The sequence below is a fragment of the Acomys minous genome (genome assembly GCF_964271855.1).
Source record: "Acomys minous genome assembly, chromosome: 1".
NCBI classification, from domain to species: Eukaryota; Metazoa; Chordata; class Mammalia; order Rodentia; family Muridae; genus Acomys; species Acomys minous.
The window spans coordinates 1932766-1950673 of NC_140483.1; the positions used below are offsets into that span (position 1 = coordinate 1932766).

Here is a 17908-nt window from a genome sequence, read left to right on the forward strand (position 1 = left end):
GTTTTTCCCCCAATGTTTGTTGAAAGAGGCTTCAAGATCCTCAAGGACTATGGAACTACAACATGAGGAAATGTGTGCGTTGGCCTATGGCACAAGCAAGAAGCCAGATTTTATTGTTTTAAGCCCCTGTAACTGTGGATCCATTTATTACTCACCCTTGCTAGTACAAAAACCTTTGTTGCGATTTCAACACAGCTTACAAATAAAAGAGCCAGCGATGCATATGACATAAGAAGGAAATAAGAAGAAAATATCACCACTTTATCCATAAAAATCTATCCCTCACTTAATAACACAAGGAGCTTCCAGTAAGCTGATCGTACAAAAAATAATTTAAAAGCCAGTCCAATTTCAATAATTATAACCATTATAAGACTAGTTTTATAACCTGGAGGAGTTATGTAGATGAAGTGGGCCTGTCTGTGGGACATTATCTTGACTGTAAAGTGATATATGAAGATCTAGCCTATTGTGGGCAGCACCATCCCCTAGGCACAGGGTCCCGAACTGTAAGGCAGGAGGACACCCAGTGAAAACAAGCAGGCAGCAAGGGTGCACTACGTTCTCTCTGCTCTTAGCAAGGGGTGCGATGTGACTGGCTACCTTAGTCCCTACCTTGAATTCCCCTCAATGATAAACTGTGAGCTAAAACTGTTAGGCAAGTAAGCCCTTTCTCCTGTGAGGTGTTTACTGGTCAAGTTGTTTTAATGGAGCATCATGAATGAAGCAAGAACATAATACACCATTGTACATCAACTTTATTGTTTATTCATCTGTTTTGACAAGGCCTCACGTGTCTCAAGCTGGTTTTGAACTCGCTGTGAGCTAAAGGTGACCTTAAACTTCTCATCTTTCTGTTTCTACCTCCCAAGCACTAGGATTACAGATGTGCCACCACCTCTGGTTCATGCAGTGCTGGAGATGCAACCCAGGGCTTCTTGTGCTGTAGGCAAGGACTCTTCCAGCGGAGCCACTTACTCAGCTCGTGAATTAAATTTATCAAGCAAAAGGGAATGGTTTCTCACAATCAATAAGCGATAGAGAAACCATCAGAGCCACAACACCCAGATTGCTTGGGAAGTAACTGAACTATCCCAGCCAGAAAACACGAGTCAGCTGTCAAAACGTCACAGGAAGTCCACCTTCAGGTCAGAGAGAGAATTCTTGTCTGGTGGTGGCGTTGAGGACAACCTACCAGTCTCTTGGTTGGAGGCGTTGATGGCTTGCCTCCCAGGGAAGCATGGGCAGAGGACTTTTGAGACCTAAGAGCTGGTGTCGTTTTGCACCCTCTGCAAGTTCCTTCAAGTCCTGCCAGAACCATTTGTAGCGTGTTTGGTGTCATTTCATGAATTTGGCGAAAATTCCCCAATTCTAAATTTTACATACAGATGGAAAGGGAAAAAGAATTATAATCACATTATCACATTTGATAAGTCTCTGCTGCATTCCTAATGCTTTCTTTCTTTCTTTCTTTTTTTTCTTTTTTGGCAAATATTGCTCTACCAACTGTACAGTACCTGGGTTTTGAGAAAGTCAGGGAGAGAATGCAGATCCTTTCATGCTCAAGAGCAATCAGCATTTCAAACACAGGAAGGTCGTCCCACAGCTTCCCTGTGTATCCGGGGGAGAAAACGAATTAAAAATAAAGTAAATGGATAAGAACCAGTGGTAATTGAAGATCAATCAGAAGTTAACCTACATTGCATCTGAAATTATAGTGCTAATTGACAGAAGGCCAGGATGAAATTTGAAAGCAGATGGCTCACTGCAGACTTTCACAACTCAGATGATGTACGAGTCAATGTCCCGCCATATTTGTTTACCCCTTCAATAGCCAGCGATGGCTGTTCAAAAACACACGTGTGCAGAAAGCGGCCCCTTCCCTGGATTTACTGCTTGATTTCGGTGGGGGCCACTGCGTGGGGAGGGGAGGAACTGAGCGGTGGCATGCGTATTACCAAATATGGATTGCCAGGAAGCTTTGTGTCTAATGGCTCTTGCACAGGAAACCTCTGTTTCCAGAAAGGAGAAATTTGCAGGCTGGTTGCATTCATCACTAGGAAAGGCCCTGGATTCTCTGCTGCTGCTGTGTGGCTTGTTTTAATTAGGGTCTGGGAAATTGATCAGTTTTAGCCTACCAAGCACGGATTCAGGATTAGGGTCTTATCCTTTTCACTACCACTTAAAAAATTAATTTCTACAATTCTTCAGCTGCTTCAGCACTTTGGAACTCAGTTCAGTGAATTCAAAGCAGCAGGTTGAGCTGGTCAATGAAAGCAGATAACAACAAGCAAAGTCAAGCGAAACACTGCTTCAGGCCAAAAGGTGACCCCATGAAGTAAGAGCCGGAAGTCTACCTCTATAACCAGGGCGGGGAATGTGGAGAGTTGGCTCTGAAGGCTTCTATCTAAGACAACACCTTGAAAATGTTGCTGTCTCAACTACCTAAAGAGCCCATGGCACAATTTCCATGTGTCCTAACAGGGAATGAATTAAGCATTCTACCTTGCTCGCCTGGTTGTCTGCTCTCTACCCCAAGACATCAACAAAACAAGGCTGGTTGTTTCTGATGCAGAGATTGGCCTCTTTCCTTGGTTAATGGGGCCTATTATTTGGGAAGTGAATCCTTCAGTTCTTCAGAAAGCATTAAGTGGAACACTGACCCACATTCAGAAGACATGTGTAACTTGAATTAAAACGAGAGAGAGAAAGAGAGAGAGAGAGAGAGAGAGAGAGAGAGAGAGAGAGAGAGGAGATAGGAGGAAAGGTTTTAAAAACAAAGGTTCTTACCAGATATTATGGTCCCCACTTAGTTTCCAGGTGGGCTGCTATTTTCGGAATGCTGTAGAACCTTTAGAAGGTCAAGCCTTGCTGAAAGTAGAATAAATATTAGGGGCGGCCTTGAGGTTTTTTAAATAACTTATTTATTTTTATTTTATGTGCATTGATGTTTTGCCTGCATGTATGTCTGGGTGAGGGTGTCAGATCCTGGAGCTATAGACAGCTGCCATGTGGGTACTGGGAGTTGAACCAGAGTCCTCTGGAAGAACAGTAAGTACTCTTAACCACTGAGCCATCTCTCCAATCCCAGGCCTTGAGGTTTTATAGCCAGGACCTACTTACTGTCCTTGTATGATTCCTGAACTGCCACTGTAATATGACCAGTTGCCCTCTTGCTATCGTGACCCTATGCTGAAGCCATAGCTTCTCCACCATGATGGCTTCAAACAGAAAGGCAGAATACATCCTCTCTCAGGGTTATTTAATCACAGCAACAGGGAGAAACTAAGACAGCAGATGATGAAGGAATATTCTTCAACGATTAGACCATGAATAATAAAACATGGGCCACCTAAGCAGAGACAAACACTGCCAGGAATAATAAAACATGGACCACCTAAGCAGAGACAAACACTGCCAGGTTCTCTCTGACAGCTGAAATACGTGACTAGCTGTGGGGTAAAATGGTGATGCATTGGTTACTTTTGGCATATAAGAGGCTAAGGGGCATGAAAGCTGATCTTGTTACCTCCCAGGGAACTAAGTGACATGACCATGGCCTTCCCTATCTCCTCTGGGTGATAGCTCATATATCTGCATGACTTTTATTTCAAGGAAATAAGTAGTTTGTTTTGGAGCCAGATAAGAGTGGCTATGGCCCAGGAACATGGATTCAGGTTACCCCAAATGCCATCCTCAAACATGAGAACAGTTTCATGAGGTTTTACAGTAACAGAACAAAGCCATTAATCAAAGCACTTTTCAGACACATTGATGTCAGGTTACATCAAAGTAGAAAACTTGGTTTCAGGCCATAGATTTCTTTTTGATGATATTCTCTGCCTTTGGGTGTGTGGACACTTGAAGTTTGCTTGCATGTTCCAAAAGAAGTGATCTAACAGTCACAAGGATGTCAGGCCAAACACAGAGATGGACAATGAGTGGTGATTAGCAGGGCTAAAGTTAGCCCGGAGTATTAGCTCTGGATCTGTAACATTCCAACTCTCCAGTCACAGAAGTCCTAATCAGCCAATCAACTGTGTAGAATCATTAGGAGGAGCTCGTGGGAACCACAGCTCACAAATGAATCTCACAGAGCGGTTGCTTTGGCCGTAAAACACTGAATCCTCCTTCAAAGCAGGATGGAAGGCCAGCATCCCTCCCTCCTTGTTGTGTCAGTCTGTCTGTCTGCCTCCCTTGCTTTAGTTGAAGGCGCAATGATAAATCATTGCCCTTAATATTCACTCTCAAATCATCTTGGGTTCCTGGAGCAGCAGAGTGTGGAGTGACGTGACCATCCCAGGAAAGGAAAAGTTGTCCACCCACAGGGAGGAGGCTTTACCCTAGGGTAGAAGAGACCTGTCTTGAGAACCACCTTGTTCCCTCAAGCAGTAAAGGGCTTCTTGGAATCATCCTGTGGGACTCTGAGGATTGATGGACCAGACCACATCACATCTAATTATATAGACCTCTTGTCTCCTATTCTTTTCTTCCTCTATTTAAGCCTAAACTCATGCCAAGTTCCAAGGATGAACCCTCCTATCTGTTCCTCCCAACATGCCACACAGATGTGATCTCCCTTCTCTTTAATTAGTATATTGGGACCAGTGGCTGAACCAAGCTTGTTAGGGCTGCCAGAGCCTACACTTTTGCCCTTAAAACTCTGTTCATGTAAGAAATTCATCCAGTTCAATTCCTACGGTAAGTGTCATGGGCTTTAGCCTGGAGGATGGCAAGAGTATTTAATGGAAAAAAATGTTGAATTAACTTTAAAGATTCCACAGTCAAATCACTTAGGAAAAGCTAGCTTAAATACACGCAGCATCTTTGCCGTGGAAGCTCTCTGGCCTGCTGGCCTCTGCCAGGTGGAGCCGGTGTTTTCTGCTGTTAGACATTGCCAAGCCTACTTATCTAATGATTCCCACCATCTTCTCCAGCTCAGAGTCAGCCCATGAGGAGTGGGGCTTTGTTTACTATTGTTGGAGTTGAGACAGTGAAGCCTAGAGAACATGGGTTTGAGGTAGGCTAGAAAAGGCACTAACACCAAATGTGCCTCTCGTCTCCATGGAAATAAGAGATAATTTATTCTAACCTATATATAAGTGGCCTGATCTGAGACTACGGGTCTGGGTTGTCCTGCCCAAGTGACCCGTCCAACTCTGTTAAGCGGTTACACGTACTTTTCATAGTCACAGAACAAATGAAAGGCACAAGTCAAGGCATTTACAAACACGCTGGTGGTAATGTCAGGCAGGCAGTTACAATACTGTGGGATGCTATCTGATGACACCCTTAGCATCCGCAATGGCAGGAGAAAGTTTTCTGCTAAGTTAACACATTTCAAAGGCTTTACCCGGTAACGCCAAGGACATTAGGTCAGACGCAGAGGTTGAAATGGATGGCTAATGAGAGAAGTCAAGCTGGCTCAAGATCTTCAGCCTCCCGCCTTCCACAGTCATGAAGTTCTAAGCAGCTAATGAGCCTTGGAGAACCTTTAAACATAAGTATGGGAATCCCCCTGGCCCCCTGGGAACTCTGGTTCTAAGGGATAAGCAGTAACGAGTCACATTTCATGGTTGCTAAAGGCTGGTAAACTCCAGAGCCTCTTCAATGCAGAACACCAAGGAACCACTCATGCAGGAAAGAAACCTCACCCCCAAACCTAGCCGGGACCACCATGTCTGGCAGCAACGACTGCTGTCTTTGTCTCTCTCAGCTGAAGAGAACAGGTGACAGAAACTGGCCAGGGTGGACAGGGACCCCAAGATGTAGCAGTTCTGAGAAAGTATTTGCGGAGGCACCAATGCTGAAGAGAGCTCTGGTTCCTCTTTCTTTGTTACCTCTTAAATGAGCACCTCTGACTAAAGGTTACAAGAACACGTGACTGAGACTGAGAGGGGCACCTGGGCACCTGGCTAGGAGAAGTGGACCAACCCATCCCTCTACACACACCTCACCCTCACCCCCAGTGTCTGCCATAAGTCCCTTAAAATGCCCCAAATAGTATCCCATTTCCTGGGAACATGATCCTATCTATCTATCTATCTATCTATCTATCTATCTATCTATCTATCTCTCCTTTCTCCCTCCCTCCCTCCCTCTCTCCCTTTTGAGCTGTCACCTACAATCTACAATAAACTTCTTCCTTAAATTCAGAATAACCTTCTGTGATAGGACCCCAATTCTGTATACAGTGCTCTGCTTGCATGTACACCTGCAGGCCAGAAGAGGGCATCAGATCACATTACAGATGGCTATGAACCATCATGTGCTGGGAATTGAACTCAGGACCTCTGGAAGAGCAAGCAGCACTCTTAACCACTGAGCTATCTCTCCAGCCCCCAGACCCCAATTCTGAACAGCTTTAGTGGCCCTTGTGTTTCTGGGACCTTGCCTCCCAAAGAAAGTCTCCATCATTCTCAAAGACTACACAAGTGTTCCCAAACATCACAACAAAAGTGTCATTCCCCCAACCTGCCCACTAACCCACATCTCTCCCTGGAGACAACTGTTACCAGTTTCCGAGGTGTATTGTGGGCATTCTATGTAAAGGGAAGCAGGAAACAAACGTATTTTTCCTATTTTTACACAAAAGCTAACAGTTTCCCAGTGGGCTGTGCGGGTGCACAGGTTCCTTCCCCTAGATACCCTGGCATTTGCACAGACCCCCTGCGCATGCCACGTCAACTTTAACTCAAGGTGACACAACAGCACACCCAGTGGAAACAGCTCCACCTCCATTACATCATAGAGGCCAGGAAGCAAGGGCAGGGAAGGCCCTGTAAACGCATGCACGGTACAGGGCACAGACAGTCATTGCAAGCCTAGCTGCACGGAACGCAAACACGAGGGGAGGCTGACAGCACCCCATGATGAGTGATGGAGGGGGCCACGAGCTCCTGGGAGCTGCAGCACGGCTGCCTGTCCTCACTCATTCCTCTCATGTGAACTCGGAACTGTGTTCTGTGGGGCAGATTCACGGGCATGGGAGCTCTAGAGAGGACTGACAGGACACGGGTGTCAGGGAGGAAGGGGAAATGGTGAAAACGAGGGGGGTGCTAGCGGGGAGAGAAGAAAGGGAGACACTGGGCAAACAAGAAGGAGGAGGGACAAATAATACTAAGAACATTTGAAAAAAAAAAGCCCATAGGGAATCATATCATTTTGCTGACCTAAAATTACATGTAATACGTTAAATGTATGTGCATACGTGTGTATATAGATTAAATGAAAACATGCTACATGGCGTGATCATGGCTCCCTCGAGATTCATAGACTGGCTTACAAAAAATACCAGTAGCAGGCCTGAGTTTTTGGTCAGAGGAATGCGAAAAGTTCCCAACATACTGCAGAGTCTGACGCTGCCCTTGGCTGTGTCCTGAGCTTGGCCCCTGTGCTGACGATGTCATGCCTGTAGGACATGGGACTTGAAAGAACTGAGCTGCATCAGGCCTGTATGCTCCTCCCAAAGGCCTGGCTTCACAGTCAGCACCTGGAGGGGCTACGCAAGCAGCCAACAGAGAAAAGCCAGCAACACGTCTACCCAGCTGTCACCCCGAGAACCACTACACTAACCAGCATGCCAAGACATCCCCACAGGTGTCGACAGTGGCAACCACACCTCCAGGGCAGAGGACAGCTGTCTAACTGGACTTTAGACTCGTTGAGGGGTGGGGAACTCATGGGTGCTATTGTAAGCCTAGCCAAGTCTGGCTTTTTAAGACTTTGTGGAATTTTTATTGGAATATTTTCAATCCATGGTCATTTGAGTGGCAGATGTAAACCTGTGGGAACTGAGGGCCAATGGCATGTATGCACTCCATAAGCACCCGTAATCACGTGTGCAGACTTACTCCATTACCTAAGGAGATTCTACCCAAGAAAGCCCAGGGACCCCACCCCCACTCCCCGCCGCCCAGTCTCCTATAGCTAGAGCTGCAGCTTAAAACTACCTTTGATGTGAATACAGCAGTAGACTGTCTTTATAGCTGCAGAGTTGAGATCCACCACCCATGTCTATGGCTTTCCATCCTTCTACCAAATTGCTTGGCAGCACTGTAAAATGTTCCTAACATCCCAACAGCCCAGTGGATCCCCAAATGATATTTGAGACAAATGCCATCTTAGTGTTAACTTGAATCTATCTTACTGTTGGGTGTCTTTTCCTGTGTGCAAGGGATCCACCTGCCTTGCTTTCTCTCTGTATGTGAAGCCCATATTCCTGTCCTCAGCACAGTTTATATGGAGTTGAGCTACTTAGATAAATTATGACCTTATTATTAAATGCTAGGGACCCTGTGGCGATGTGGGGAACAAGGCGCTTCTGGGTAGTTTATTGCAGGTACTGTGTTCATTTCCCCGAGGCACTCACACACATAACTATGTAGCCGCTCTGGGCTTGTCAAAGTGGTTGTTCTAGAGAGTGCCTGCAGCTTCACCTCACTTTCCTGTGGGAAAAGGGGTATTCTTTCCCCGGTTCTCAAATACAAAAGCTGGCTATGAGTGCGGTGCAGGACTGACACTTAGCCATGCCCTTTGACCACTAAGCAAGCTTTCAGCCTCTTTGCTGCCTTCCATCCCAAAACATCTGCAAGGGACATGGGAGGTGGATGCCCTTTATTTTTCTGCACTGCTGTGACGCCTGCCACATGGCTAGGCACACAGATGTCCGCTGACTAGTGGATGGCTTCTCCTTTCTCTACCCACCCCCCTCGCTTTTCAATGTAGCTTTTGTACGTAACTCCTGCTAACTTCCTTTTGGCCTCTTATATTGATTTTTTTTAGAAAATCCACAAAGTCCCCAGATAAGAGAGAATGCACAGGAAGACAAACATCAGACAAGAATAGCTGAAGGACATTTGCTTTTTGAGTAGTATAGAGTGGCTACATTTGGCCAGATAAATGTTTCCACTCTAACGGGGAAGCAAAGATGCAAGCCACCCACAGGCACCTGGTCTGCCAGCACAAGTTCACCTCCTGAAGGGCAGAGACCCAGCAGAGAGCCAGTGTTGCTTCCAGCCACAGGGAGGTATGCTGGGTGCTCCGTCTGTAGGTGGTGTGGCCTGGGCCCTGAGGTTTCCAGAAGCAGCTGCAGGGCACAGGCCTGTAAGATTAGCAAGGACTGGGTTCCACAGGCTGCCCCACTTTCATCCTGCCCATCATCAATTAAAAATGGAGCTTAAAGTCACCGAGGTTTTGCTAAGCTTTGGCCTAACAAGTAAGCTGATTTTCTTAGGCCACATACAAGGCAGAAACAGGACCTGCCCAGGAGCATCTTAGCTTGATGTTCCACAAAACATGGTGGTTTGTGTTCTGCCCTCCCTTGGAAGATGGGCTGATCGCTTGTGAACACCACTCAGGAGCACAGACCAGTGCTGGCGTCTCTTCTTCCTCCAGGCAATGCCAGCCAAGATCCCTTCTTTCTCTGCCCCGTGTCCTTGGTCGCCCTCCCTTCCTCCCGGGCACTACTGAGATGCTAGGAAGCATGGACAATCCAGTCTGTGGACCTCAGAGCAAACCTTTCAGTGTAAACCCAGACCTTACACCAGGAAACAGAAGCAGAGTGTTCCATATCGTGTGTGTGTGTGTGTGTGTGTGTGTGTGTGTGTGTGTGTGTGTGTGTGTGTGTGTCTGTCTGTCTGGTTTTGCTTTTTTTTTTTCTTTTAATGGTTTTATACAACCAATGAAAGGGAGGCCAGGGAAGCCTTCTCTCTGACAACTGAGCAATTGAGTGAAGTGGTTTTAAAGTTCTCTATACTAAAGAACTGACCTTCAGTGACTGGGAAGAGACAAAGTCCATGAGTACAAAGTGGGGCGAGATGGCTGGGATGGGAGTGGGAGCACAGAGGGAAAGAGACTGGCCATAGTGGACAGAGGGAGAGGACAAATGGTAGATGACCAAGGAGAGGAGAGAGCTGGTGAGGAGGGGAGGGCAGAGGGGGAGAAATAAGTGGGATGTGTTTTGTTTGTATCACTATGGTATCAGTCCTGCCTCCCAGACCCTCAAATTCCTCAAGGGTATCACAGTAACAATAATCTTTGTGACTTGATAGGATCACGTGGGGTCTTCGAGCTCTGCCTGGAGGTAGCAAATGCAGGCTCATACTAGGGACTCTGTATTGCTGAGTTTATGAAGCTGAAGTTCTTCAAAGCCACGGCTGAGGACATCCTGTCTATTGTCAAAGCTCTGTGACACTGGAGAGATGGAGTCATCTTGGGCTGTCCTCAGTCTCCTTAGCAGCCATCACCAGCCTCTGTATCTGACCATCTTTTTGATGGCTAGGTACACTTGGAGTGTATAAGTTAGCAGACCTTCTGTCAACCCAGACAAGAGTGTTATAGACAGCAAGGAGCCTAGAGGAGAGATTGCTCTGCAGTCATCAGCCTCTCTGGTGCTGCCCTCACCAGCACTTGTAAGTGTACTGACTTCTGGCTTCTTCTGGTTCTGTGACTATAAAACGTCCATGCAGTGTCTTTCACTATGAAGCAAGCCATTCGACGGAAATCAGGAATCCCTGTTCCTGGGCCACAGTCACAATCAATGCGTCTGGTTCAGAATAAACGCCTCTCACTCCCATTGGGGTAAGAGCTATGCTTTGTCCGGACAGCTTAAAAGGATTTTAAATATTTAAACAAACCCATATCTGCATTAGGCTGTTTTGTTTGTTGTCTTCTTCCAGTGGTGAGTTCCTTTTACTTACAACGTGTCTGATTAAGCCAATCAGTTCTTTAAGCCCCTGGACACTAGCGAGGTGTCATTCGACCCCACTGCAGCCTAGTGGATGGTCCCCAAGAGTTAGTGTAAATGCCATTGGTTAGGGACTGAGCCCACTTCAGATCCGCCCTGAGATTTTTGTATCCCTCCCACTTGAGATGTCACAAGCAGCCTGTACTTCAGACTAATCAGATCTGAAGGGGGAGGCACCTACAACCATGCTGCACTTTCACTGTTGGGTAGAGTGGCTCACTGACCTCAGTGAGGCTTGTGCTTACAATGAACTCTACAACAGAGGGCAGCATGAAGGACGGAATGAAGAGGAACCTGCGGTGAATTCCAGATGAGCCAGGAGCTCCTGCGCCACAGAGCTCGGCTGTGCCACACTCCTGTCCACGGGGCAGTTCAACAGCCTGGACATGCTGACCCAAGTCTGAGGTTTCCATGGAGATGTGGTTAGGTAAGCACAGCCCATTGCATCATGGGAGGATGATGCTGAAAGGCTTCATCCTTGACCCATCATAAGCTGTCCAGGTAGCCCCCAGTAGTCACGTTACTACCAAAGCCAAGAAAGTAACACGTTTTATCCCTGTAGACACATTTTACAGGTTCTTAGGAGGTTCCTCTGTGCCGGGACCAGATACAAGCACCAAATACTTCATCCTGGCTCACATTTCTCAGAAGCTAACGTTGGGTATCAGGCAGAGAGGCACAGGCAGCAGACAGTACAGGCTAGCCCACAGCTAAACCTATGTGGGCTTGGAGCCTGGGATTGACCAGTAGGATGGCCCTGTCCCAGAGACCTACACTGCACAGGGTAGCTCAGAGCCAAGCTGGGTCCTGGGAGAAAACACTAGGGTGGCCCTTTCCAAGGAGCTGCAGTCTGAGAAGGCATGGGCAGCAGAGTCAGGATGCTTGCAGCCTAGGCGTCCTCCTCTCTCCTCTGCCCTCTGGACAAGCTAGCATTCTGATCCCAGCTGTCAAATCACCGCCCAGTTAAAGTCAGTGTGGCCCACCTGGACCAGGATTTGCATGGGAGCAATGACAGTTCAGGCTGAGGAAGGGCCTGAGATCAATGTCCTGGGCTGGCAAGGGAGCACCAACCAACCGCTTCCCCCTTTCTACACCCTGAAGCTCAAGGACAGCCACCTCCATCTCCGTTTACTGAGACTTAAGGGACTTGTACATTCACAGCCACTAGATGGCGCGCAACAGGACCCCAGACTTCAGAATAAGACAGTGGTAGTAAACAGTCCCCTCTGTCTCTGAGCGTTCATTCCGATAATAAAATCAGTAAATCTCCAACTCATTCCTGATTTCAAGCCCAGCTTGCGCCGTTTGTGAGCACATGGGGTGTGCCTGCTGAAACGTCTGCCCTTTGAAGGATGCATAATAGCTGCGCTGATCATGCATGCAAGCCCAGTGTCTTCAGCATGTTACAAGGGGGGCTTTCTTGCATGCATGATCTGACTTGCATGTACCGAGCCACACACGCAGAGTCTTGTCCTAATGGCCCCCTTACAACTTCTGTAAATGAAAACAGCGCACAGGAGCCTTGGAGCCAGGGCAATATTTTAAGGTACTCAGCAAGCAGCAGGCATGCCCCCCAGCTCAGGCTCCTTGGGATCTGGTGCTGTCGCAGCTGAAAGGCCAAAGGCTGTGGGGCTTGCATCCCAGGCACAGCTTTTCTGTGATTGGCACACCCTATGGGAGTCTAGACGGTTCGTGCTAAAAAGAACCAGACTATCTGGCTGTTTATGCACAGCCAGTACACCCCAAGTCACTCGCCAGAAAGAGACGGAGTATGTGAGGACACAGAAGAGGAGCAGGGCGGTAATTCAGTGCGTTGAAGCCTGTGAGATGAGCTGAAAACCCACTTGCCTGAGATTATTTTCATTTCCCTCCTGGTGTTAGAACTCAGCCTGAAAAGACCTGGTTCCTTTTAACAGCAAAGGCTTTTCACCCAGCATGGATGGCATTCAGTGCCTGCCTCTCGTAGGCAGGTAATGACACACCGCAGAATTCATTGTTTTCTGATGAGAACTCAAAACACACACATCTCTAGCTCATGAAATCAACCGTCAAGCCAAAATGTACTGGCTGGGAGGGTAAGTGTCCACCGTGCACCACCGTTGGCACTGCTCTTCGGCTATGGGAGGAAACCCACTGTGTTGCAGTGATTAAACCAATCAGAAGACAGTTATGACTATTTCTGTTCAAAACCCTGCTATTTGTGTTACTCACACTTAACTGCAGGGCTGGGAAGAAAATGAATTTCGCATAATTTTTACCAGCAATTCTAAGTGTAGGTGGGGAATTTCTAAAGCTATGAACGCTTTCTCCAGATGACTTTCAGTCAGGTCCCCTCCTCTCTGTCCAGCCACCAAGCTGAGCCTGCTGTGTCTCCCTGGATCATCTGGTCTGGACCTCGCAGTACCAGCTTCCGGCACTTCCGGCAGCGTGACCTGCTACCTCAGAGTACAAGCTGCACAGTGGGTGCGAATTCTGCAAGGAAGCTCACAGGACAGACAGAGCGAAACCTCAGCAGCTTCGCTTCATCTGTGCCCCAAGCAGACTTTAGAAAGCAATAAAGATCGAATGTCCAAGGACTTAAAGAGAAATATGCTGTTATCATCATCAATTTATGAAACTCCCACAAGGAAGCAGACAGGGCACCAAGCACACACATCGTGCCGGTGGCCAGGAACAAACTGCTGAGGCTGGATATTGCTTTCCTCGCCCACTCCCTCTTTAATTCTTTTTCCTCTTTCTATTTTGCCTTGGAGTTAACGGTTCTTTCTGGCCACAGTGCTGGGAGGGGGCTCTGAACGCAAGAGTTCATTTATGAGATGATGAGGTGCGAGCCAGTGCCGAAGACTGGAAAAGGCACGGGCTGCAGGAGAACGGCAGAGAGGAGGTGCAGGGGCGGGGTGCAGGAGAACGGCAGAGAGGAGGTGCAGGGGCGGGGTGGGCCGCGCACGCGCTGGAGTAAAGGGCAAAGGTTAACGGGAATAAGAAACAGAGGGGAAAGACACTCTCCAAGTTGTATTCACCCTGTGGCTGACACATTGTTTTGTCTTTCACCTTGTCACCAACATGTCCTTTCAGGATCTGCCTGCCTGCTCTGGGTAGGGCTGAAAGCCTTTTTTTTTTTTGCACAGACCTCAGTTCCACCCTTGAAGTGTGTCAGAAGTCATGGACTCAAGGGTGACTGGTGCATGTTCTAAAATGGCTGAGCACAGGCTACGGGAACACATGCACCTGCCCGGACCATAGAGGACAGCTTCGCGGACAGGGGTGTGTCACAAGAGGCTGATGGAGGTAGAGGAGCCTTGCAGAATCCAGGGCATGGACAAAGCTGCTGCTGGTGATGATAGTGGGAGGGGGCCTAGAGCTAGGCAGGGCTGTCTTGATGTCCTTTGTTCTACGTCTTAATTAGCCTTGCCTTTTGATCTCCTGTCTTCATAACCTAGGAGACTTTGGGTTGAAGGGGGAAGGGTTCAAGGACATTTATTCTAGAAGCAGGAAACTCAAGCTGGGACTTGTCCAGTGTTGGCAGTTCAGAAGCCACAGCACTGCCTCCTCCTGCTTTAGATGCAGTTTTTATTCTCCCTTCCTTCCTCTCCCTGTCCCTCGCCCTCCCCTTCCCCTCCCCTTTCCCCTCCCCTTCCCCTCCCCCTTCCTCTCCCCCTTCCCCTCCCGTCCTCCCCTTCTGTTCCCCCTCTCCATCTCCCTTATTCCCCATCTGACTCCAATGTGCACGCATTGTTTAAACACTTCCTCCTCTGCTTTTTGCCATCTATAATCTGAGAAACATGGTTACCCAAATAATCTGACTGTCCAGGAACCAAATTTCAGTGACAAAATGCTTGATGGAAATTTTTGGGTGAACAGAGGTTTCATGCAGCGTCTGCTCTGGACCATTCTTCTGTGGCTATGGGGCTGTACTGAACTGGAGTCAGCATGGATTGTATTTGTCAACTCACACAATGTAACAGGCAGTGGGGAGAGTGATGTTTTTAACATGGCTACTCTCCTACAGCTGCACATAAATGGCTAACACCCATCAGATACCAGATGGAAGACAGCAGGCCGTCCCAAGGGTGGCCCCTCCAGCCTGGGCTCCATTCACATTGGTAGGGAGAGACTCCCAGCTCTGAGGAGGCAGGGACATGGTGTGATGTGTGCAGTTCCAACAGAAAGGCAAGAGCCTGCATGGAAGTCAGCACAGCATCTAATAGTTCCAACATCAAAGTGTTTTCTGGTGTCTGGCCTGCTGCAGTATAAACTCCCATTAGAGGACATGAAATCTTCTTGTGACTGTAGATTCAAAGGCAGCTACTAACTGTTCCTAAAATGTGTCCCCTTCAGTCAAGCTCTGGAGAAAAGACAGCTGAGTAGCAACTATTCCAGTGGTTCTAATGGGATCTAAACCAAGTTTATGTAAACAGAAGCTCAATATCTCGAATCCATGAAGAAGAGCAAAGTGAAAGCAGCTTCATGCCAGCCTCAGAGCTCAAGGACACTGAGTGGACAGCTTCTGAACTCTCATCCCTGGGCACAGCAGCAGAAGTCACACGCTGTCCCTGCCCTGGTCCCACTGCAGCCTTCCCTGCCATGGTCCCACTGCAGCCTCCCTGCCCTGGTCCCACTGCAGCCTCCCCTGCCCTGGTCCCACTGCAGCCTCCCCTGCCCTGGTCCCACTGCAGCCTCCCTGCCCTGGTCCCACTGCAGCCTCCCTGCCCTGGTCCCACTGCGCTCGCTGGATAGAGGGCTTGGGTTGGCAGAGAGGCCCCTCCCGTCAGCTGTATCTTGTCTCCTCCAGCTGCCCTTATTTCTCCAGGCTGCAAACAGACTCCAGGGTGGAGCAGCTACCCGTGGACTTGCCTGTCTGCCATTTAGGTCTGGTGGGAATTGGCCATCTGCGTGAGGCTGCAAGAGAACAGCCGTATTAGAACACGCTCTCCTCCCACCCTGTTACTTTCTGTGCTTGGTGATTTAGCATCTGACCCGCACTGGTGCCAGAGCTATAGCTCCTGGAGATGGGACCCTGGAGCTCGCTGAGTGCCATGGATGAAAGCCAGGGCTGTGCTCGGCTCTGAGGAAACTTGTACCTCAAGGCACACTGCCCTCCAGAAAAGGTGGACAACATGAATACCAGAACACCGCAAGTACTAAATACAGGAAAGGAAAGACAAACACCCCCAGGGAATTAGGACCTGCTGTCGTGTTAGCTACAAGTGTTACAGAGCCAGGTAGAAAAACAAGGTCCTGAATGTCCATGAGGAGCTAGAAGGTACAAGGGTAGCAGTTGGGACTGTGGCTCTGCCACCCTTGAGGTGACCCTGCAGGTCCAGGAGACACAAATTTCAGCATGTATATGCGCGCGCGCACGCACGCGCACACACACACACACACACACACACACACACACACACACACATCTGCCGCCTCCAGCTCCCAGCCAAGTTACAAACAGCACACAGCCTTGGCTGGGTTCTGCTCTCTTTCCACGCTGAACAGTTTGAAGGCCAGCTGGTGGGCTCTGTGTGCCCTCTGGCGGCTGCTCCTGGAAGTGCAGTCCTTGGGAGCAGCTGGCCACCACATCCAAATGGACTGCGCGTAGTTAAGCTGTCAGGTCTAATGTATTTATTTGACTCTCTGCTGTTAAAATGATTTCTCTACAGCACTGCGGTTATTTACGAGCATTGTCAGTACAAGGCGATGAGAAGGCAGCAGAACAAAACAACAGAAGTGAAGAGAAGGTCTGCCTGGGAGGCCGGGGGCCATCCTCTAGCCTGTGCCTGGTTTATTTACTCAGTCTGCAGTGAGTAGCTCACCCACAACAAAGAGCCACAGTCTTCAGCCCACAGGAGCATCATGAGCCCCCAGCCCCGTGAGGACACTCCCGGCCACCGCACATGTCTACAGAGGACCCCCAGCAGAGCTTTAAGTGCCTCTCTTACTCAGTATAGGTAAGTTTGAAACAGGAGAGCCAGCGACACAGATGCCCGGTGGTGTGCATTTCTGACTTTGTAGGCTCCTAGTTCCCTCAGCGTTGGACCTAACACGTGGGAATTTCTGGGAGGAGAGAGCCTGGTGCTCAGTGCTGTATCAAGCCCCCCGAGAGAGTCTGATGCTGTGCGTCTAGAGATTCAGGCTGCAGGAGACACCACGAAGGGAATGGCTTCCAGGGGACGCCTGGTGGTCTCCACTTCAGCCTCTGTCCCTTTCTTCTTTGAAAGCCTCCTAGAAACTGTGTCGCCACCAACCCTGGGGACACTGTCCTTCCCAACCATCATGGTTCTAGACTAGATGTGGCCTGAGCACGACAGGGGGCGGGGAAGGAGTCACCATGGGGTGAGCGGCCCGCTGAGAAACAATGCCATGCCTGTCAAGGTGACAATGGTGGGCTTGGGGATTATCAAGGAAGGACCGGTGCCAACAGACTCTGTAAGTGTATCTTGTGACATCCTTTCCACCACCCCCCCCCCGCCCTGGCCGAGTCTCCGCATCACTCAGAGCTGTGCACAGATAGGTGACCAGCTGTCCGCTTACACAGAGCCTCCGCTGTTGATAACCTACAGTAAAAGAAAGCGAGTGGCCCCTCAAACCCTCAGATCTCCCATCTGAAAATCAATTGATCCCTGGAGTTTGCATGTAAATCACCCTATTCAAGCCTTGGTAGGAAGGACAGATCTGCCAAGATGACCACTAGACAGGTGAAGTAGCCAGGACTCAGAGAGGCCAAGTCATAAACCAAAGGTCACGCGGGGTGTAGGTGGTGGAACAGAGACTGGAGTCCTGCTTGCTGGTGGACAGAACTGACAGAGCTTCGTGAAGTAATTTACCCAGGAGCGAGAGGCCAAGGATGCTTGCCACCATTCTCGTTTTTTGGAAGGGTAACCAAGGGAAACCCCACTATCCTGTCTTCTGAATATGAACTCGGGAAACTAAAACAACAACCTGTCCTTCTGGGAGAAGAAATCAATAATACCAAAAAGAAATTAAAACAAAAGCAGCCCAACTGTTACTGAGGCGGAGAGGAATTGCAAAAAGACTAGAGACAGACAGGACCAGTGTCTCTTCTTGGTAGACACATCTGTGTTCATAAAAGGCACAGCGCTGACACCAGGGACTGACGGTCCATTTGTCCTGGAGACAGGCGCAGCCTCATCTATTTAGCATTTATAT

At 48.7% G+C, this 17908-nt stretch overlaps 1 long non-coding RNA gene across 4 annotated transcripts in view; it reads right to left on the reverse strand.

Annotated features, from left to right (window-relative positions):
* Window positions 1-745: 745 nt before the first annotated feature.
* The window catches only part of LOC311602646, a 160898-nt gene continuing 143735 nt past the window's right edge, over window positions 746-17908 (reverse strand). For 3 of the 4 annotated variants that reach the window (XR_014780807.1, XR_014780808.1, XR_014780809.1), the window contains 3 exons: window positions 2791-2871; window positions 1518-1611; window positions 746-1371 (listed from right to left, as the gene is read on the reverse strand). This is a non-coding gene — a long non-coding RNA (uncharacterized lncRNA). Of the gene's footprint in view, window positions 1372-1517; window positions 1612-2790; window positions 2872-10971; window positions 11216-17908 lie in introns of those variants that run through there. The other variant, XR_014780810.1, reaches the window with a different exon arrangement.